At 40.9% G+C, this 24,047-nt stretch overlaps 1 long non-coding RNA gene across 1 annotated transcript; it reads left to right on the top strand.

Annotated features, from left to right (window-relative positions):
• Nucleotides 1-11,139: 11,139 nt before the first annotated feature.
• On the top strand, nt 11,140-14,716 carry LOC117801585. Its single transcript, XR_004624296.1, has 3 exons — nt 11,140-11,181; nt 11,539-11,903; nt 14,664-14,716. It is a non-coding gene; the product is annotated as an uncharacterized LOC117801585 (long non-coding RNA).
• The last annotated feature ends 9,331 nt before the right edge of the window (nt 14,717-24,047 follow it).

The raw sequence follows: 24,047 nt of genomic DNA, 5'->3' as shown, positions 1-24,047 counted from the left end.
AAGAATTGAGGTGATGTGGATTTGGGGTACACAGATGACACATGGGAAGATGGTAGCTCGTTCCTTCCCCCAACGATGGAGAGACGTGAAAAAGGAACTGAGAACTTAGGGCAAGGGATGGAGGTGTTCCTATTTATTATAAAGACAGAAGAGGAAGATCTAAATTTCGCATCCTCCTTCCTGTTGCATTTGGGAAGATGAACAGCACAGCAGCGATGTGATTTGTGTATGTATAGGGAAGAGTAAAACCCCGAGGAAATGGACCATTCAGAAATTCAAATAAGGCCATTTCCCCTCCCCCCCCAATCCAGCTACTTAGTTTTTGGCTTACTACAGGAAAAACGAAGCTTGGAAACTTCTCCAGTAAGGTGTAGAACTAGATTTAGCCAGTGAAATTTTATCTAAATCAGCCCTTTTCTGGAGCCAATTTTCCAAAAGCCAGTGCACCGCTGTCAGCCAGCCTCGCTTTCCCTCTTTGTTCCGCTTAGGGAGCGCACTTTCCACAAGAGTACAGCGCTGACCCCCAGGGCGCAGCATCTGTGCCTGGTGAGCTGCATCCGGACCTGGTGCTTCTAGTCCAGTCTAACACACACACACACACACACACACACACACACACGCCGATGCTGGGTTCACACTGAAAGGTCACCTCTACGCCTCTAGAGAACTGGGAGAAAGTCTGACTGAGAAACTGCCTTGTGTTATGCTTCCCTAGAGGGATGAGACAGAATGGATGGCTTTATCTTAGAATGCTTTGTCACTATTCTCTGCGTTTACTGGAGCACTATGCTTCGGAAATCACTCCTTCTAGAAAAGGCCTTTTAAAGCTTTCAGGGCTTTACCGATTCATGGAAAATTTTGTTCTTGCAAATTACTGCTGGCTCTGTGGTTTTGTCCCATTGGGGTATCTATGAGCATGGAAGCTTAGATGTACTTAAGGTCCACACCCTTGTGTCTGATTGGGGATAACTGCTTCATTAGTGTTGGGTATAATTATGGTAACTTGGAAACATGGTCATATAAAGATTAGAATCATCTTTGTAAATGAGACCAATAGAACATTCAAAGACTATGACAAAATCTTATGAAAATCTTATTCTACTTGTAAGGATTTTAGGGTACCCATACTGCTTTGGTCCTTGCTATCATGCAGCTCACCCAGAATACTGTCTGTCTAAGCGTCACAAATGGGTGGATTTTAATGATGAATACAATTGGATGATGGCGTCACTATGAAACGTGTTACTGTTTTCTACATAATGAATCACTTTTGGTAATGCCTACATTTCTGGAGGGTCTCACCTTTTGCTAAATTAAGCATAAAGGCATTTTAATAAGTACGTACATGGGCATGGAGGGAGGGAGGGAAGTGCATTTTTTGGTATGTTCCATATGGACTTCTGTTTAGGACTCATTATCTGGAAGTTTATCTTAACCCCCCCCTTTTTTTTTTTTTAAATTCCGGATAGACTCTGCCCTCTAACTCATTTTAGTAGCTCAGTGGGTAATAGTAGCAGTAGTTACTAGTTAACGGGTGCTCATTTTGCGCGAGGCCCCGTCCTGTCCACATCTTGTGAGTTTTCAGGGCCTCCTATGATAGAAAATGGCACCCTGGACCTGGCTGGCAGCAGGGTCCACTCCACCACTCTGTTGTTGTTTGTCAAGCAAAAAGCTAAAGGGAAAATGGCACTCACGAAAGGGAGGAACCACGTCATACTAAACTATTTAAATATATTAAAAAAAAAAAACTCAGTTGAAATTTCAGCCAGAAGATGCCAACCACTTACAAAATGACATGGAGAAATGTGAATTTTGGGGAGGAAACAAGTGATGGCTGTTTCCACACACAGCGCCACAGAAGCGGCTGCCTATCCCGTCATGATTTGTCTCTCCACCCATTCTCTCCCCCATTTGCCTCATACACAATAGCTTAAATCCTGGGGTGGTTTCTTCCTTAGGAGCAAAACCAAGGAGGCTTTGGAGCAGATTTTGCAAAACTGTAGCTTTCCGGAATCCTACCTACTGCACCGCCATGCCTGCTTTGACCTTCCACGGCATCCCACCCGACAGCCAGTCAGTCAGGCCACAGCTTTGTGCTGTGAATTGTCCGCTCCCAGGCCACAAACTCAGATGTACCAAAATATGACTTTATTTTCTATCACAGAACTGAATTCCTTTCTTTAACTCCCATTTTTCCTATTGATGGAAACTTGACCTTAATTCAGGATGTTTCTGTCTCCTACTCCTGGGGGCACATCTTCATTCAGAGCCAAAGTGGGGTGGAGAGCAGTGTGAGTTACAGTGAAGTCTGAGTGGAGTGGGAGGGTCCTTGGTCTTCATCTGTCTAGTCTGGGATCCTCTGAGGTGGTTATTCCTCTTACCTAGTCTTGGTTACTAATATCTTTATACATTGACATTCTCTAATTTTCTCTTTGGTCTAAATGAAGTAAAAGAAGTTACAAGATTGTTTAAAGCAATGTAGAATAGGAAGGAAGAAATATATATACAAGGTGGAAGACATAATTGTCTCAACGTATTTTGGCAAATTTCTCCTACGATTTATATTTGGGGTGAAACTTTGGAAAGCCTCTGTATGAGAATGAAATATTAATGTTATTTCTACAAAGAAAGTAGTAAGTGCTCTATTTAAATAATTAAAAATGAATTGATTCGAATGGTTCAAGCAAAGAAATTTTGAGGAGCCATTTAATTATTCTCCTGAGACTAACTGAATATGAGCTTCAGAGACCTTTATTTTTAAAAATTTAGACATTGAGTTGCTTGGGGGAAGGTTTTTCATTTGGTCCTCTGCCCTGGGAGGCATGTTAAGTGCTCTATCATCTAATCTATTAGCTTATCAGCAGTACTTTGGTATTAAATCTATAGCCAAAGTTGAACCATTCATTCAGAGTTGGAGCAAATCTGAAACAAAGACAAAGAGGTCAAAAAACAGCTTTTTTGATAATTATTGTCTTTTTAAGAACACAAGTTAGCATTTATAGCCCATCTAATTTTCTTGTACTGATGCAATATTTAAAAAAAATAATGATTTCTGTGTATGTTATTAATTGTAATTTTCACTAGGGAAATTGGAGCACAAAGCATCATAATGTTCCCCTAATTACCCTGTGGCAGATTAAACAGCAAGAACTATATCTTCTGCCAATTAACTCTATTTTTCTTCTTAAAATACAAGTGGTTGGTCATTTCAGTAAATACCATGATTCCTATTTTATGCATAAGCTTTTTGCTCTGGAATAATATATTCTCCTCCCCCCGTCCACCGGAAGTAAAGGAAGTTGAGCAAAACAGAACAAAGAAGATAATAGATATGTTCAAAAGTGCCCTGATTTAATATTTCATGCCACCACTTGAGTATGAAATTAGAATAGACTGCAAGGGACAACAAGGGGCAATCAGGTAGAAAGCTTAGCATAATAGGTGTTCCCAATGTACCAGAGTCCGGGGGATTAGAGGGCTTGTCCAGGTGGAACAGAGGGTGAGAGGGGAAGTGGCCACTGCTCAACCTGGGGGAGATGAGGAAGAAAAACCCCCGAGAAGAGAGACCAAGGGAGCATTCATGAGGTGGGTGAAACCCAAACTATGGTAGTTCTAGATTCCAAGTGGAGGGAGGGGATGACAAAGGAAAGAAGAATCAGAGATCATTGGCATCAGATTTTTGGAAGGGATGTGGAATAAGGAGTTGGAATTTAAACTGAAAGAAGCCATAGAAAGAGTTAATGGTAGCCCTAATGACATTTCCTAGGTGATGTAAGAAATTGCTTATGCTTGAAATGTTTTGAATTCTGTTCCCTCCACCATTAACTCAGTTGGGTTTCCTATCTGTAAAATATATGATCAAGAGGCAATGACAAGCCTAGCTGTTATTTACAGTTTGCCATGTGCTGTGCTGGGGAGCAGATACATGCGGCATGTTCCCTTGCAGTGAAGTATGGGATGCAAAATTATAATTTGGTGGAAGTGCAAAAAGTAAATGATTTGCAAGTTATGGAAGTAGCTCATAGAAAGGAATGATTATTGTTGCCTGGGTAAGAGGAGGGAATTCTGGGGAGCTTTTGCAGAGAAGTGCTGTGGAACATAAGTAAGAGATGATTAGGCACATAAGGAAGGAACAAGCATTTTATTTTATTTATTTTATTTTTTAAAAGATCTTATTTATTTGAGAGAAAGAGAGTAAGTGAGAGAGAGAGCACTAGCCCAGGGGGAGAGTCAGAGGGAGAAGCAGACTTCCCACTGAGCAGGGATCCCAATGCAGGGCTTGATCCCAGGACCCCTGGGGCCATGACCTGAACTGAAGGCAGACGCTTAACTGACTGAGCCACCCAGGTGCCCTGGAACAAGCATTTTAAATGGAGGAGATACCATGTGAAAATACACTGATTCAAGACTTTTCAAAGGAAATAATTCTCTTCAAATATGTAACAAAACACAGATTTTTAATTGATAGTTATGTTTTAAATAAAACTCTGGTGCTAGAGGACTGCCATTTTCCAGGTTATTGTGGGGAGGAGGCTCGGAGTCATGATTCTTGGAATAGTCACCATTATTTTTTATTTTTCTACTGCCTTTCAGTAGTCATTTATCAATCTTGGTATTGATAAATCTCTCTTTGCTCACACTGCTCTCAAACGTAAAATAAAAAATAACATTGCTAGTATTTTTCACAATCTGTTCCTTACCCCATCTTTGTCAGAGCACACGTGAAGGAGGGACTCTGCCTCTATTCTTTGCGTTACAGAAGGCTCAGGTTACCAAGAAATAGTAGTCATTTGAGGCTGGACAGTGGTAACTCACTAGTACTAGTTTCTCTACCTTTTCCGAGGGTCTGGGACTTTCTTTGACTTCTGGGTTGATTTCAAAAGATCAGTCTCTCAGGCAAGAAGCAAGCCTGTTTCTGATGGGTGGTGACCATAGTCAGTGTGGTTTTGTGTCCATTTAGCTAATCTGGAAGTACGGTTCCTGGAATTTCTTTCCTTTTCTGATTCTAGGTTATCCCCAAGAGAAATTGTGTGAAATGTGGGAGATGAGGCAAAGCAGTAGCCATACCACTCTGAAGGCTTGTTCAGGGCCCCCGGGTACGGCTGCAGCTCTGTGGGACTCACCTCCAGGCCTGTGTGTTGACCTTGTGCACAAGTTGGGACCCCAGCTCCTCTCACTCCTATTGGATACCTGTCTTCAGCGTCTCACCTTTCTGGGCAAAGCCCGTGCACATGGACTTGGGAAGGGCACCAGCTTCTGTAGGCTACCTGTGTTATCAAGTGTGAGACACACAAGGGCTCCAGTTTGTCCTCACTCTCTCCCACCTCATGTTGGGTTGTCAACCCTGCTCACTGATGGTCACTTTAGGCCCCTGAGCAGAAACAGAGCCAATGGCATTTCATAGGGTTTCACTTCTTCCCCAGCATCTACAATTGTGCTGAGTTGTGTTCCTAGTAAACCTCTTCTTTCCTATCACTTGTAGTGTTTCTGCTTCCCTGATTGAAACTTAACTGGTACAGTTCCCTCACGACACGTCATGATGCTAATGGAACTGATTTGTGATCATTAATGGTGATAAGGAATTGGGATGGCATAAGTAATTGAAATTACAGTTGATCAAATGTCTTGTTTAATAATTTCAACCATTTCTCCTAACAAATATCAGAATTAAATGTCTCACATTTCACCACCTTTGCAAATGGATTGAGTGTTGAATTCAGTGAATGATTCTATCATAGAGATTAGTGTTTTTCCCAAAGAACACAATCTAGTGCCGTGGGGGATTAAGACACTTGTAAAATCTATCTTCTTTTTGGCGTAGAGTGAGGGTGTGTGGAGAGAACATTTGCAAGTATGATAAAAGGAGCAGGCTAAAAATTTCCATAGTGTTTTGGTTCTAGAATATGCACACATACAGAGAAAGATGAACACCATTTTTAGAAATTCCAAGAGCTCTTGTTTTTGCATATGTGAATCAATCCTTTGACTGTGGGTTTCACCACATGACTTGCTTTGGCCAATGGGCATTAACAAGTGGCATGCAGAGAGAGGCTGGACAAGTGCTTGTGCATTGGGGCTTGGCCTTTTGGAAGGGTCCTTCTTGGGAGCTTGTGGTCATACTGTAAGGAACCTTGGGCTGAATCACAAGAGGCAATCTGGAGAGAGTCTTGGAGGATTAGGGGTTGTCTTGGACTTAGCAGCTGAAGGCAGCTGCGTGAGCAACATCCGTGTAACAGGAGAATCACCAGCTGAACCCTGCCGGAATCCCTAATAAACAGGATTCTGTGCACTAACAGCTTGTTGTTTGGGGGTGGTTCTTTACACAGCAATGGAAGATTGAAACAGCTACGACCAAGTTTTAATAACAGACTTTGTTCCTTCTTCTTTTTTTTCAAGAAAAAAAACTATGCATTGACTTAGTTCTGACTATGCCTCCTTTCCCCTTTCCTTAAATTCCTTCTTATTATGTTTCATTGTCTCCACTTCCTCTTTCCTCGTGTGAGCACGGGTGGTCATTTTTCCAGGTGGTGTGAGTTGGGAGACACTTAGAAACCCTGTTTACTCCAGAATATCTTCCTTCTCAGTCTGTCCTGGTACTTGAAATGTCAACATTATTTAAATAATGATTTTTTTCTTCTAAGCTAAGAATTTCCATCTCCAAGGGTGAATGCGCAGCTATCCGCGGACACATAACCTCAGTCCCTGTCATTCAGCGTGGAGCCAGGGCTTGTTTGTTAGTTTGCTCTCCTAGGAAGCGGCCGAGAGGAGCTGGCCCTGACCTGCCGGAGGAACTTGCACACACATTGACGTCCGTCTGCAAGGCTTTCCCCTTATTTTGTCATCCAGTTAATTACTTCTCTTCCTTCATTTCCTGGCTCCGTTAATACTTTCGTAGGGAAATGTCCCAGAAGCCCCCGATTAAGTCTATTCTCCTATTAGAGGTGCTCATAGAGCCAAATGCCTTCTTCAGAGCAATTTCAATGTAACCTTTTTTACAAGTAATTATATTTATACCACCTGGAACCATAAGCTCCAAGGAGATAGAGATCCTGTTGATTTTTGCTCACTGGAGTATTCTCAATACTTAGAATATACTCTGACCGTGGAATGTGTTCAACACATATATGTTAGAGTAATGAATGAATGAATGGATGAACTGATATTCTGAACAATTGACTTCTCTTTTACCTTCTTACTTCAGACATTTTGTGCCTGGACTGGGTGTTTGAGTCCTACTGCAGGCAAGAAAGCAGTCCCATGGCATTCTAAGAGCTCTATGAGATGTTTCAAGAGGGGAAGTCAAGGGTAAGAGTGCTATGCAAAGCTAAGTCTTCCTAGAGCATTTTGGACTCCCTTACAATGCCTTCTCCGTTTAAATTCTTACCCTGAATAAAGACCTTCTCAGAAGTAGGAAACGTAATAAGAGTTCACATGAGTACTAGCATGCCTTGTAAAAACGTCACTGGGCTGCCATGAATATTCCTGTTTTTCCATGCAATAAGAGTTAAAAGCTTCCCTTTCTTTTATAATTAAACAATTTTGGATTATTAAGGAAGAAGTGTAATGCTTTATTTTAATTGAGGTACAACTGACATATAACATTATATTATTTTCAGGTGTACAACATAAGGATTTAATATTTATATACACTGCAAAACGATCACCAGAGTAAGTCAGAACTATAATGCTTTAATGCACTTCAAGTTCTCACATCTATCTTCACTAAAATATGTAATAATTAAGCAGAAAATCATTTATAGTGGGTTTACTAATATAAGCAGAAAAAAGGAAGTGTTGGAGCTGTATGTTTTATTTTAACATTGCTATTCTGACTTTGAATGGGTTGAGCAAGAATGGCAATCATGATTTAGCCAATATTCAATTTATGAATAGCATTTTTATAATCCTCTGAGGGTTGCGAAATCAAGCTTCTGCTTTTATTTCTTTAGGGATAACTGCTGTTTATTCTTCAATTTAGAATATCTGGGAAGTAATTGACCTGAAGAAGCATTTCTCAAAATGTGGTGCTAATGACAGGTAAGAGAAAAATTGTTTCTATGGTCACAAAGGTTTAGGCAATGTTGGATTAAACAAAATTCAATGGGATTTTTCTTTTTTTAATTACAGGGACTGATAACATTCATGGTGAAGCTCCAGGAAGAAAGGATGTAATCGACAGCATTTCCCACTGTCATCGGGTCACTAAATTTTAAAATGTAATTCAGCATTTTAATTTATTTTTTGCCTCATGTGCTTTTTGGAAGCTGCTAAACACACAGAGAGGAGTCTTCTCTTATGCATTTAGAGAGGTATGTCTATACATTTACTGCAGCTCTATGATCCTCCTGTTCTAGAAACTACTTACTGTGTTTCTATTCCTATCAACATGCTAATTATGATAATAGCTAACATTTGTTGAATACTATGTGCCAGGTGTGACTGTAAAAACTTTCAATGTGATAACTCATTAATCACAACAGAGAAATCCTTTGAGTAGGTGTCCCAATTTCCAGCTGAAGAAGCTCAGAGTCCAGTGAATTTAGTAGGTGGCAGTGTCAGGATTTGGGCCTGGGCAGGCTGGCTCTCCTCTGAACCATAGTACGATGCGGTCATAGAACTGAGTTGCCACCTAACTTTTAGAGAACAATAGTAGGATGGGAACTACTTGTAATTTGTGAACTCTTTGGGATGCTAAACAAAGAAGCAAAGAAGTAGAGTTTCATGTACCAATTTGACAATTGCTCACTTCTTGCGTATGTTTGGCAGTTGATTGTTCCGGAAGATGTCTTCACCTTTTCGAAATACGGAATCCGGTGCTCTGGTGTGACGCCACCGGACGGCTCCAGTGCTTCGCTCCTGGCAGAGGGACGACTAGGTTTTACGTGCAGCTTGCTCCTGAGTTTTCCTTTTCTTCCTTTTTCCTTTTTTAATGGTGTGGCTTTCCATATCCACACGCTATCTCCATCCTGCCTCTATTTCTGGTCCTCTTCTCTGCTGTCATCTGAGATCTTCCTTGTCTTCTGCTGGTCCGTGTTCCCTGCTGAGGTTGCTTCTTTAGAGCAGAGCTGATGGAGTTTTTGCAGAAAATTGTCTTTCGTTCAGCAGTTGCTCGCAGTTTAGACTCTTTTCTTCTTCTTTACTGGCCTAATAATTTTGCTAAACCACAATCTACTTCCTCTATATTACCCCCCAAACCTGTCTTTCTGTACTTGTTTATATAATAAATGTAAAATTAAAATGAAATATGAAGACGTGTTGATGATTAGAGGCAGAGCATAGCTGAAAGTGTGTAATAATCTTAGGAGACTAACCGATAAGCTCTTGAGTTTTAATCACAGTTTTGGTTTTTTGCACTAAATTGTGGAACATTATCGAGGTTTTCTACAAGAGAACTTAACATTAATCAGACATTAGTGTATCTTCTCTACTTAAAAGCTATTTTCTTTACTAATGCAAGCCTCCAGTGGGTAGTTTACTTTTGCCCACACCCTCTTCACTCCTCAGAAACCTGTGCTGTTGGCTCCTATCCTAATTACTTAGCTAAGATCACTCTCTTGAAAGTCAATAACAGCCTCCTTATCACCCAGTGTGAATCTCAGAACTCAGTTTCTTGGACATCTCTGTAACATTTGACACCATTGACCAACCACTATGGAAATGACCTCTTCTCTAGGATACTACTGCTGTAATTAACACAGTTTATGAGCACATTACCTTTGTCATAACACCTGTCTACTTTATTTCCCTAAAGTCTACGTCTGCTTCTTGAGGGCAGAGATTGTCCTTGATAAATGATTAGGTGAATATATTAAAAAAGTCATTTTAGTGTGATAACGAAAGTGGGGAGGAAGAAAGCAGTGCACGGACTGATATAGAAAATGAAATGTCAAAACTACCATGGGATCTTGGTACAGTGAAATGTGCCACTTTATGCTGTCTGAGGACCCATAGTCTTTGGTAGTAGAAAGGCCTATGGGAATTGGGAAATAGAAATCGAGCTGATTCTCAATTTCTAAAAATTCAAGACAAAACAAAACTTGAAATGCATATTTTTGACCTTAGCCATAATGTTTGCATTTCACAAATCTCATTCTGTTTTAGAAGAGCAGAAGGGTGCTCCTGTAGGCTTAATTAGTACAGATGAAATCGTGATTCTAAGCAGGAACCATTCTGTAAGTATTCTGCTTCTTCACTAGATGGTGCTTGTGAGCCAATTAGAAAAAGACTGGGTTTATGGTTTATTCACTGAAAGGGAACCAAGGGGAAATTTGTGAATTAAATAGAATACGGCTATGAAAAATTAGAAAAATTTAAGACAGCCCTTTAGAGTTGTCAGGGCACGGAGAAAATCTCATCTTCCTTTTTGGTAAAAATATTAAGCTCTTGAAAGAAAAAAAAATACCCATTAAGAACAATCACCAAATTTTGAATGTTTTGCAGGCTAACTATCCAAACCTAGTGAATTAAAAAATTCTCCTTCTCCTTAAAATGCAGCATTAATCTTTGGCTGGAAGTAAAACCATTTAAATTGTTACATGAGGAGAGTAATCGTTCTATTTCATAGTGTTACTTTGTGAAATGGGTTATTGTCTAGATTTTAAATGGTGTGATAGGCAATATTCCTTTGTTTTCATTTAGAGGCATTAAAATATAGGAGTTGAAAGAGAAGGCTCTGGATTCATACTGCTTGACTTTACCCCAGATCTGCCCCTTCCTAGCGCGTAATCTTGGGACCTCACCTCTTTAAACTTTCTTTCCCTCATCTTGGAAAATGAGGGTGCCGTCATTTCCACCTTATCAAATTGTTGTGACAATACATATAGAAGACTTAAAATGGTGTCTGGCACATAGGAAGCCCTCAAAAATGTTGACATTCTTCACATTTCTCATCATGTTTCACTTATCAATGAAGACTGGTATATTCCGAGTCACAAAACAATCATGAAAATGTCAATTTAATTAAGTTTGCATTTCTTTCTTTCTTTTTTTTTTTTAAAGATTTTATTTTTTATTTATTTGACAGAGAGAGAGAGACAGCCAGTGAGAGAGGGAACACAAGCAGGGGGAGTGGGAGAGGAAGAAGCAGGCTCCCAGCAGAGGAGACTGATGTGGGGCTCGATCCCACAATGCTGGGATCACGCCCTGAGCCGAAGGCAGACGCTTAACCGCTGTGCCACCCAGGTGCCCCTTAAGTTTGCATTTCTGTCCTTTTTTTCTCATTCCAGTATTCTAACCTATCACCACTCTGTCTCTATCTATGAAACTCACTTATATTTACCAAGTATTTGTTTAGGGGACAAACTGTCCCTTCAAGTTCAGTCGAGGCATTTATGTTCTTGCTCAGGGGCCACGCTAATCTTCTGTCGTTCCAATTGTGGTATATATGCTGTTGAAGCAAGCACGAGGCATTTATGTTCTAATGTGTGGTGGCTGGGATAGCTTAGCTTCTTCTGAACTTCAGGAAAAGATGGTTTCATTTTCTCATTACGGTTCCTGAGACTGAATGTTGCAGTGACTGACAGCAAACTTCTCTCCAAGGAGCTTCTGTTGCTGACAGTCCCTGAAGGTTGCTACGGTGGATGGCAAGTATCACAGCAAAGAAAGAAAAGAGTGTGAGGAAGAAATTATTCAAAAGAAATATGTATTCTTCCTCAAATGGGGACAAGATAGATGTGAAAAAGAAAACGACATACGTTTGAGTGGATACATCCAAAGCTGAAGAAAGGCTATGTCCACGTCTAGGAAGAATCAAGAACAAATACACCAGTCACAGTTTTTGTTCACACTTCTATGTGTAGTGTATGTGGATCCCTGCGCCCCACTGACAGTTATCATCATGTGATATGATTGATAGGACCTGTGTTCTTTGTGCTGAAAACTAGGAGACCATCTGTGAAGCAAAGGTAAGTGATTTCTTTGACGGACCATGATGGCCACAAGACGGCTGGTATTTACCAAGGAGTTACTCTGCCATCACCTTTAATTTAATATCACTACGACTTCACAAAGTTGCCAGTGTTCTCATTGACGTTATTGCCATTCTTCCCATTAGGGAAATGGGTATTTGGAGGCATTCAATCACTTTTCCTAGGTTGCATAGTCAGCGAGTGGCAGAGCTAGTATTCAATCCCCATTCTGCCTGACTCCAGAGCTTCAGGATTTTATCCATTATCCTGAGATGTCAGTTCAAACAAAGACATTGCTTGAATTGATTCTGGAAGTATAGGCAGCACCCTAAATGACACATTTCCTAATTGGTCTTCCCTGCTGAGACATTAACTTGTCAACATAGGGCATTATCCTTCATTAGTTCCCCGCATGCCTCGGTAGTCAAAGTATCAAACTGTCCTTCCTAATTTGAAGATGATACCACTGCATGTGTGTTGTGGCTGAGAAAAACCAACATCTGACAAGCAGTTCTTTCCACATCATGTATACATGCAGATTGCTCTCTGGTTTGTGGCTCAAGCCTCTGTTGGCAGAGCCTTGCTTCTGGATTTTGTTCTGCCAAAGTGTGGTTAGCTGAAGCTTAGTTTGGAAAAGGCTTCACTATCACTGAGACTAGACAGTCATCAGGGCATCCTCTGTTCCGGTCCCCGGCCACTCCTGGCTTTGCCCCACCGTCGTCTGGATTGAAGGATCCTCAGACGTCTTTTGGCTTCCTGGGTTTTATAGGCAAGACCTGTTTAAATAGTGTACTGAGGTCCCTTTTAAACACATGTGTGGTCCATTAGACCTGAGTTGTGATGATTCACTATTTCAAGGCTCATGGACAGAATGACCTGCCAAACTTGGTTACTGAGTCTTGCCGTTTGTTTTCTCAGGCCCGAGATACTTGCTCATTGGACGGGAGATGGTGGCCATGTGTCAGAGTTAAAGGGAGGTTTGGTCACGCTCCGTGTTTTAGAAAACTTCAGTGTGATCGGGTGCTTGACTCCTCTTGCAGGGCCCACCAGTCCATAATTCTTATCTAGTCACCCTACGACCAACTGTCCATGTAGAAAGACAGCTGGTGGCTGGGACTAGGGGTGAACTTGGTGACAGTGGGTGAGGATGGCTTGGCATTCACCTGCCGAGAAGGCAGCAGCCGTGAACTCACCTCCTTTGCACAATATCATCCCTTCTCTTCCTCCTCCTTCTCTTCTTTCTGGACCACATTTACTAACTGCAGACTGCAAGCTAGGTATGAGCTTAGCCAGGGTTTCTCAACTTCAGCGTCTTTAGTATATTCGTCTGAGTAAGCCTTTGTTGGGGAGGGGCTGTCCTATGTATCGTAGCATATGAGGCAGCACCTCTGATCTTTAACCTCTATGTGCCAGGGGCAGCCTCTCATCCGCTCCCAAGCGTGATAATCAAAAATATCTCCAGACACTATTAAATGTCTCTAGGGGGGCAAAATTGCCTGTAGTTGAGAACCACTGATCTAAGGATAGTGTTGAATTTAATCCTCGTAATAATTCTATGCAACAGGTAGAATTATTTCCCATTTTACAGGTGAGGAAATGGAGGCTTATAAGGTTAAGAATTTGCTGAGTGTCATACAAAGAGTAATTTCTGGAGCTGAGATAATAGCACAAATCTGACTTCAAATCCTGATGTTTTTACCTCTATGCCATGCTGACTACTATTATGTGAGTTTTGGGTTCTCTGATAGTCCACTCCCAGATCATATTGAACTACTTTCAGTCCCGGCCTCTATTTTATTTTTTCATTTTCTGTGCCTTTGCACATGCTGTTCCTTCTGCCTAGATTAACTTTGCTTCCTCTCTCCATCTAAAGAAAGCAAATTCATCTTGTAGCCTGAGCTCTACTGTCACCTCTTGTATGACCCTAGACCTGGTCACTGTACATAGACCTACCCACTCCCACTCCAACAAGTTGCCAGACTATTTTGTATTTACAGGTAGAACATGGATGTAATTTTAAGTGACCTTCTAAAAACTTAAAATGGAAAGAAATAAGATCGTGTTCTAAGAGTTAAAATGTGTAATAAACACACACTCTATCAGGTTAGAGATTTATGAAGTTACTTTAAAGAGACCAAACTGTCCCTGGTTTAAAAGCTTTGGCTATATCTTGATAAAAGAATTGCTGTATCCAAAGAAAAAAGTTTGTCCATTAGAATAGGGCTTGGGCTTGTAGAAATAAAGTCAGAAGCACCTGGTGATGGTGTCCGTCCCAGCAGAGTCCAGGGTAAAGTGTGTTCTGTCAGCCAACGTAAGCACCTAGTCGGTCTCCTGGTTACACTGACTGTGGATGTTGGGACAGCAGAGTGGTAGAGCCTGATTTTGTTAGGTGTTTGACCCTCCACTACACCATTGTTTCCCTAAGGATGGAGCCCATACTATAGGGCATAGACAAGATGATGTAGGTAATACATGCATGTCCTTAGATAACATAGACTCATATGGTGAAAATGTGATCACATTCTGATACATTAAGCAGAAAGTTTCATTTTGGGGCCAGTGTGTCTTGAATGCCTTTAATGCCAATCTCCCTTTTAAGCATGGAGAGAGCAGGACTCGTGTTCAGGTCCCTTTGCAAATAATAGTTTCTACTTAAATTTAATATTATTACTTAGTTTCCATTTATTCTTGTTTCTATAATATGTTTTTTTAAATATCCTGCATTTTTAAAAAAGATTTTATTTATTTATTTGACAGAGAGAGATAACAGCCCACGAGAGAGGGAACACAAGCAGGGGGAGCAGGAGAGGAAGAAGCAGGCTCCCAGCGGAGGAGCCTGATGTGGGGCTTGATCCCAGAACGCCAGGATCATGCCCTGAGCCGAAGGCAGACGCTTAACGACTGCACCACCCAGGCGCCCCTCTATAATATGTTTTGTTCAATCAATTAGAGGCAAGTCATTAGTTTTCCATTTAAAGTAGTGATTTAATGTTTCTTTTAAAAGTAACAAGTTAATGAAATGAATCCATTTTTTAAAAATTTAAATTCAATTTATATTGACATAGATAGAACTGGAGGGGATTATGCAAAGTGAAATGAGTCAATTGGAGAAAGACAATTATCATGTGGTTTCACTCATATGTAGAACATAAGACATAGTGCAGAGGATCACAGGGGAAGGGGGGAAAACTGAATGGGAAATGGATCAATTTCAAGAAAAAATGAAATAACTAGCCAGATAGTTGTGGTAAGAAGATGTCAAAGTCAGGTGGGATTAGGGTGACCAACTCCTGATAGGAAAACAGAATGTCCTGAATCCCACTTCAGTCCTGTGCAGAAATTGAGATGGCTGGTCACCCTAAGTAGATTATGAAAATGTTTGGTGTTTCACACTGTATTACTCATTTAAACTGTGGGAAAAGCAAGTCAGCCCAGATAATTCTAATGAAGAGACGTACAGAGGTGTGGGCAGGTTGAGGGAACAAACTGGATACTGAGGCGGTCTGCAGAGACTAGCAACAGCTGGAAACTATGACCTATCTGGAGCCTGAAGATGCCAAGGGGTGGAAGTAGTGTTTCCAGGCTCAGGGCCCAGGCCCTAGAGCTGGAGCATATATGCCGAGATTCTTAGGGGTCTCCAGGGATGAGGGTTCTGCCAAGAGAAGTGGAACCAAGCAAGGAGAGACCAAGGAAGAAGCATCCCAACTTTTCTCTTTTCCCACCCTCTAATTTCCTGCTGGTGCCTCTCAACAGCTGAACCCAAACTGAAGCCTCGGGCAAGGAGAGTGGGGGCCTGCATGCGGGCCCCTGGGGCCAGCCTCTCCTGACGTGGGCAAGGCAAAGAAGGGCTGCAAAGGGAGAGGGAAGGAAAGGAACAGAGGAAACCCACCTACAATTCCAAGTTCATTAGATCATCTCCTGGTATGGCTTGTCAGGTAGGTACAGGAAGACAATGGGCTGCTTGGCCTGACCCGTAAGTATTTTGGTTTTTTTTTTTCTCAATAAATGTTAATGAATCAGCATATTGGTTTTATAAACCAGACTTTTGTGAGCTTTGTCAGAGTAATTTTTCCTGAGTCTGATGAACTCTGGAATACTGTTGGAATAGTGTTTCTGAGAAACAAATAGATTCTGGGTCTGGTGAATTTACCAAGCAAATGTCACCTTGTGCTAGATTGCATGAACAGTCCACTGGCCTCCCTCAGACAAAAAATACACCCTTACCTCACCGTTGGATGAGCTCTACTCCTTTCATTGAAGTGTTACAGTTACCGCAACTGTAGTGCTGTTTGGGTGACCCAGTTGCTGCTGGTACTGAATTTCTCACCCGCAAACCTGTCTTACTTGTGAACCAGCTTGTATCTCTTACTACCCAACCCATGATGGTGGTTAGATCTGGAGTCCTTAGTGTGTCATATAAAGTTCTTTGAAATTTGGCTCTTGATTTCCTCTTTGTTTAGCTTTGCATGGTATATCTTTTTAGATAATTTCACTTTCAACTTTTCTACACCTTTATGTTTTTGACCTGTTCTTTGTAAATAGTTTGTGGTTTAATTTTATTTTTAAAAACCTAGCTACATACATACCCACATAGACACATAACCACACACATATCTATTTAGATGTATTTCTCCATCTATATTGTAAACCATGAGTTCACACAAATATTTATTAATTCCAATCTGTTTTTTTTCTCTTTCTATATTTGTAACTCAAAAGTAAGAACATTTGTTCCCATTACCCTAAATATATTTACTTATTTGATCAGCCCCCCTGTTGGTACCCGGATTCCTAATGCTGCTGTCATGCCTTCCCTGGTGGATGCTCTTATGACTGCCCTGGAGCTCCGGTGTGTCACGCCCGCCTGCCCCTCTCACATAGATCCTCGTTCTGCTTGGGCTTGGACACCCACATCCAGCTGTCTCTTTGCCTGGAAACTTCTTCTGCTCAGATTCTTACTTCCCCTTGCTGGGCTGTCCCCCATATGTGGACGTTCTCTTCATCTGCCTTAGGTCTTGGCTTCTGCAACCTGGTCCCTTATTTGTACAGACACACTCCAGTGTCCAGACAGTAATAGTAGTATGGATATCCTTCTTACCTCACTTGGATTCTGATACTCCTCGGCCACATGCCCTTGTGAAGGTTCTCTTCTTCCTGTTTGGGCTCTTGAGCCTAATGCCTCATACCTGTTGGTTCCCCACACCCATGTGGACTCCTTCATTTTTCACAGGATATCTGTCTGTTGGACACCCCGCATCAGACCACCCAATTGCACAGATGTCCTTATTACCCCGTTTGGGCTCTGACATCCATTGCTGGACTCTTCTTTTGTGCTGGTCCTCTCTGTACTCTGCGTGAGTTGTGACTCCCTATTCTGGGCCCCTATTCTCTATGGGTGCCCTCCTCACCCTACTTTTCTCTCCCTGAAGACTCTGACTCCCTATGACAGGAAGCCCTCCTATGGGGACACTCTACTTACTCCACTCAGAGCTATGATGCCCTCTAGGCCACCACCACTCCCCCGATCAGGGGGATGCCTACCTTGCTCTGCTTCTCCTAATGGTCTTAGAACCCAGTTTTTAGGGAAGGAGAGGTAAGGAATGAAAGGAAAAAGAAAGGAAAGAAGAAGTGATGACTTACATTTTTTAAAAGGTCACTCTTTTGTTCTGTTGAGAGCAGACTAAAGTTGAGCAAGAGTTGAAGCAGGGATACCAGGTGGGAAGCTAATAATCTCTGGGTAAAATGTCAGTTGTTCTACTTAGGATGTGGGTGGTGGAGGTGAGCAGTCATCATATTTTATATTTATTGTCAAGGTAGTGCCAACAGGATTTGTTGATAGAATGAGTGGATATGGGGTGAAAAGAATCAAGGATCACTCCAAGGTTTTTGTCCTAAACAAGAAGAGAGATGAAGTTACAATTAATCAGAATGGGGACTACTTAGAGAGAAGTAGGTTTGGGGATTAGAAATCAAGAGTTCAGGTTTTGGCATAGTAAATTTGAGATGCTTATAATTATCCAAGCGGAAATATTATGTGTAAGAGACAAGAGTTCAGGGGAGAGATTGGGGTTGGGGGTCATGATGGTATATATGGAATTTATAGACCTGAGCTCACCTAGGAATGAGTACAGCTAGAGAACAGAAGAGGACTTAGTACTCCAACATTTAAAGTTTTGAGAGATAAAAGAACGAATTCTCAACATTTGCTGCAACATGGACGGCACTGGAGGAGATAATGCTAAGTGAAATAAGTCAAGCAGAGAAAGACAATTATCATATGATTTCTCTCATCTATGGAACATAAGAACTAGGAGGATCGGTAGGGGAAGAAAGGGATAAAGAAAAGGGGGGTAATCAGAGGGGGGAATGAAACATGAGAGACTATGGACTGTGAGAGGCAAACTGAGGACTTCAGAGGGGAGGGGGTGGGGGAAGGGGATAGCCTGGTGATGGGTAGTAGGGAGGGCACGTATTGCATGGTGCACTGGGTGTTATACGCAACTAATGAAGCATCAAACTTTACATCGGAATCTGGGGATGTACTGTATGGTGATTAACACAATATAATAAAATAAAATTAAAAAAAAAATAAAGTTTTGAGAGATAAGGAAAAAATCACCAAAGGAGACCAAATAAGAACAGCCCCTAAAGTAGGAAAAGAACCAAAAGGAGTGATGTCTCATAAGCCAAGGGAAGAAAATGTTTCAAGAAGGAAACAATGCTGCTGACCCAGTAGACAGTAAAACTGGTGATTCAGAGGAGAGTAGGAGAACGGTAGAAGACATGACCTTGATTTAAATGAGAGCAGATGGGAACCATGTTCAAGTGGAGGAGTTGGCCCTCAACGGGACCATGGGCAGGTCACCGTTTCCAACAGGCAGGAAGGCAAGGGAGAGAGAGTAGTAGACGTGGTGGGGGAACATGTGGAAGATACTCTTCTGAAGGCTTCTATTTTCTCAGTGAAGTTGGAGCGAAGGCCCAGAACCGAGAGAGGAGGCAGAAGGGGTGTTTGCAGTTCACTGAGAGACACGTGAAAGAGATTTCTAGGACAGTAGAACAGTGAATGGACCGGGGAAATGAGAATTTCCAGGCAGTATCAGAGGACCTTTGAAGGTAACAGGCAATAAGTGCTAAGTGAGACCTATTGTATGGTGGTTTGCTTTTCTCTAGCCACACTGGGTTACTCAGGGTAGGCACAGAGTAGGCGGAGAGTTGGATTTTGGTAGAATAGAGATCTGTGAGAGGGGCACGGGAATTGACTTTGAAGAACCTAAAAAATACTAGGCTACTGAATATGGCTCGTGTAAAATTCTCAGGTTTTTAAAACAATTTTTTTAAAGTTTTATTTGTTTAAGTAATCTCTACACCCAATTTGGGACTCAAATTGATGACCACGAGATCAAGAGTCACATGCTCTTCTGACTGAGACAGCCAGGGATTTTGTATTAAATTAATAGGTCAGAATGTTTTTTAAAATTAACATGTTAGTCTTTTGGCAAATACTAACATTCTCAGATTTGGCTAAAAGCCAAAATAAAGCATAATACTCTCTAGCTCTCTCTGTGTTGTTGCAAATGACAAGATTTTGTTGTTTTTTAATAGCTGAGTAATATTCCATTGTATATATAGGCCAGTCAGAGAGAGACAAATACCATACGATTTCACTCATATGTGGAATTTAAGAAACAAAATAGATGAACAAAGGGGGGAAAAGAGAGAGAGAGGCAAATAGTAAACAGACTTTTTACTAGAGAGCAAACTGATGGTTACCAGAGGGGAGGCGGGTAGAGGGATGGGTGAAATGGGTGACAGAGATGAAGGAGGGCACCTGTTGTGATGAGCACTGGGTGTTGTATTGAAGTGCTGACTCACTGCATTGTACACCTGAGACTCATATTACACTGTGTGTTAACGGGAATTTAAATAATTTTTTTTAAAAAAGAGAGAGATGAGACCTTACAGTAAAAATAAAACAAAGCAAAATCTAACAACTTTACTAAAATTTTACAGTCTTGTGTGAAATCAGTTGATTTATTCCTTCATCAAAGTTTGTCTGTACCTGTGCCAGGGTCTACATTAAAGCACTGGGGACACACAGATGAATGAGACATGATCTTTACTGGTTTGGGTTTTGTATTTTTTTATTTGAAAAATAAAATTCAGAGTTTATATGGTATCTGCAAGACAGAATTCTAAATACTAAGAGGTGATAGGAATAATAGGAAGGATTCTAGATCTGACTTACTGAGCTCTTATTTCAGTTCTTCCATGTATGTAGTAGCTATGCGAACTCCAGAAAGGAATTGAACTTTCCTAAGTCTCAGGTTCCGTGTTATACAATGGGCATAACAGAGGTGTTACTAGGATTATGCTATTTAATGCATTTTAGAAACTTAGTAGTGTTATTAGCACATGATGAGGGCTCAGTAAAGATTAGCTACTATTGTTATCATTACTACAAATGTGTGCAGAGTGGTGAATGCCTAAGAAGCAGCAGCTAACTGAAGGCATGATTACACAATGAGCTTATTCCTTAAATGGTAGGTTTGCAAACCAATATGCCTACTCAAATTATCACGCATTAGAAATGAGCTTACTAATAAATTTATGAAGTTCTATTATAAAAAATATTTGCATGACACAGAAATTTTAGGGGTGAGATAAGAGATGAGCACAAGGTGGACATAGCCATGGGAACAGCACACAGGCTGGGCAGGAATTGAGAAGCAGTCAAAGTGATGTGGCAAATGGACCAATGGAAATTTCATGAGTGATAGTAGGAAACAGAACTGAAATTTCCACTGACCAACTGTTCTTTCCTCCCAAGGCATTTTCAGTAATGTAATTTCAGCTTTTGTAAGTTGAGTTCGAGATCTGTTTCTACCACATCAGAGGAGGCATGTACTCATTATTGATAAATGATCCATAAAGTGTTCATGTCTTGGTATGCATCTGAAATAGTCTTTAACATGGCTTGTTGAATTCTCTTTTCCTAGTGTTGTAGCAAAGTCATTTTAGAGCCTCCCTTCTAAAATGGCTAGAACATTTCATCAATCCAACTCCTATAACTGTAATAGTTATTGCTTTTTTAGTCCTCATTGTGTGTTTTACTAAGCACTTGTGTGTGTGTGTGTGTGTGTGTGTGTGTGTTTGTGTGTGAAGTTTTCTTTAATCCTTACAATAGCTTTGTTAAAAAGGCATGTTCATATCCACTTGCCTGCCCATGGGATGGACACCTGGGGCGGGGATGAAAGCAGGATTTGAATACGTGTTGGCCTGACTCCAAGGTCTGTGTGCGTTCTAAGACTCAGAAGCATTTTTCACGAGGTTAGTTTTTATCAGTTAAAATGACATAACGGCACCTTTCCAGCTGATCTTTGTGTCATCATTTTCCTTTCTCAGTAGTACCAAACATTTCTTTTTTCTTTTTCTTTTTAAAGATTTTACTTATTTATTTGACAGAGAGAGAGAGAGACAGCCAGTGAGAGAGGGAACACAAGCAGGGGGAGTGGGAATGGAAGAAGCAGGCTCCCAGCAGAGGAGCCTGATGCGGTGCTCGATCCCAGAACACTGGGATCACGCCCTGAGCCAAAGGCAGGTGCTTAACGACTGCGCCACCCAGGCGCCCCATTACCAAACATTTCATAACGGGATTTAAGACATTGTTTGGGGATCATTTGGTAGTGTTGTTGTTTGCACATCCAGCCTGCTAGCCCCGAAGCATCAGAGGATAGCAAAATCGTCACGTACTGTCTGTATATTCGATTTCTAATCAGATCCTTCTGTGATGTGGTCCGTAGAGAAAGCAGGGGTGCCAGAGAGTGGTTGTAAATCCAGTTTATGAATCTTGGGAATGTCTCATTTTTCATTCAGCTTTGATACCTAAATATTGTCATTGTTCTGGAACATCCTCATTAAGGGTCCCGACAAACACACTTCTCAATCTGATATAAGTTAACTCAATATTACCTTACCCCAAGCTGGCCCTCAGTCAAATGCTTTTATGATGTTGCTAGCTTGTGGAACCAGCTGACTCACGTTGCCTATTACTTTTTAGGGTGGCATTCAATCCTTTATTTCCTCGGTCTGGAGGCAGTGTAGAATTGGGACACTCAGTGAGTAAGAAGGATGGAAGATGACCAGAGCATCATTTGAGTGTGTCAAGTGCAGGACATAAATACTTCTTAGACATATCAGGGAAGATCAGGTAGACAGGTTCTGGGTAGAGCTGTTGAGGATTGACAATGTCACACTTGAACTTGACCAAGAGTTCCTTTTTTTGTTTTTTAAGATTTTATTTATTTGAGAGAGAGAGAGAAAAAGAAAAGGAGAGAATGCACATGAACGGGGGGAGGAGCAGAGGGAGAGGGAGAAGCAGACTCTGCACTGAGCGTGGAGCCCATCCCTGTAGGGCTCCGTCCCACAATCCTGAGATCATGACCTGGGCCAAAACCAAAGGTCGGCCCTTAACAGACTGAGCCACCTGGGAGCCTCTTGACCAAGAGTTTTAAAAAATCTTTTTATTCAGGAAATTTTCAAATATCCATAAAAGCAAAGATAATTAGTACTGAGCTCTAATATATCCATCACTCAGCTTCAACAATTGTCAACTATTTCCCAATTTTATTTTATTTCTGCCCCCATGCCTTGACTTGCTTCCCTTTCCCACCAAGGACTGGGAGCAAATTCCAAACTTTGTATCATTTGATCTATAAATACTTCAGTATATATTGCTAACAGATAAGGGCTTAAAAATATCATCACAATACTATTGTCATACCTAATAAAAATAACATCAATTCCTTAATATAATCTAAAATCTAAAATCATTTAAAAAATTTCCCAGTTTTCTCAAAGATGTCTTTTCTAGCTGGCTTATTAGAAGCAACATTTAAATAAGGCCTAATTTACATTTAGTTGAAATGTCTGTTAAATTTTCTTCAATCTGTAACAGGTTCTCTTCCTCTCCATCCCTTTTTTCCTCGATGCCATTAATTTGTTGAAGACACAAGTCCCGGGTGCTATCGAGTGGCCCTCACTCTGGATTCTGCTGACTGCATCTTCATGCCATCATTTAGTTCCTTTCATTGTCCCACACACTTTCTGTACATTTCATGTTAAATTCGGAGACAATAATATTCAAGTTTAAAAATTTTTGAGACGACTTCATAGGGGGTGCTGTGTACTTACTGCATCACGTGAGGAGGCACATAATGTCAAGTTGCCTCACTCTTAACGATGCTAACACTGGTGGGTGTGTTCAGATATTTTTAGCCTGATCCCGGCTTAAAGGTTCCCAGTGACCTTTACCTAATGGTCTTAGCAGCCATCAGTGATTGCAGAGTTCTGTCACTCCTTCTACAAGAGAGTTGGTATTCTTGCCCTTATCAACAAGTTGGTTGCCCTCAGGTAGAGTTTGGAAAAGTAGTTAATTATTTCCTTATATTATTGGTTTATTATTCCAGAATAATGAGCTGGTGCCCTAGAAATTCAATGATGACTGAAGAGGTGATTGTTGTAGCTTTCTTTCAGTATTGATAAACTCACGAATTTTTTTTTCTCATGGATTTGTATATATTTGATGTGTGTATGTGTTTTTTTTAAATTACAGTATAATTAAGGTACAGTGTTATGTTAGCTTCAGGTGTACAATTAGTTCCAGGTGATTCAAGAATTCTATACATTACTCAGTGCTTATCATGATAAGTGTGCTCTTCATCCCCATCACCTATTACACGCACCTCCACTCTGGTAACCACCAGCTTGTTCTCTGTATTTGAGTCTGGTTTTTTTAATCTCCTTTTTTCTCTATTTTGTTTCTTAAATCCACATAAGAGTGAAATCCTATGTATTTGTCTTTCCCTGACAGACTTATTTCACTTACCGTTATACCCTCTAGCCCCACCCATGTTGTGGCAAATGACAAGATTTCATTCTTCTTTTATGGCTGAGTAATATTCCTGTGTGTGTGTGTGTGTGTGTGTGTGTGTGTGTGTACATCACATCTTCTTTATCCATTCATCTATCGATGGACACTTGAGTTGCTTCTATAATTTGGCTCTTGTAAATAATGCTGCAATAATAAATGCAGGGATGCATATATCTTTTTGAAGTACTGTTTGTATTCTTTGGGTAAATAGC

This window comes from Ailuropoda melanoleuca, chromosome 3, assembly GCF_002007445.2.
Source record: "Ailuropoda melanoleuca isolate Jingjing chromosome 3, ASM200744v2, whole genome shotgun sequence".
NCBI classification, from domain to species: domain Eukaryota; kingdom Metazoa; phylum Chordata; class Mammalia; order Carnivora; family Ursidae; genus Ailuropoda; species Ailuropoda melanoleuca.
The sequence above is the reverse complement of the archived record's forward strand: the minus strand, read 5'-3'. Positions and strand labels throughout refer to the sequence as shown.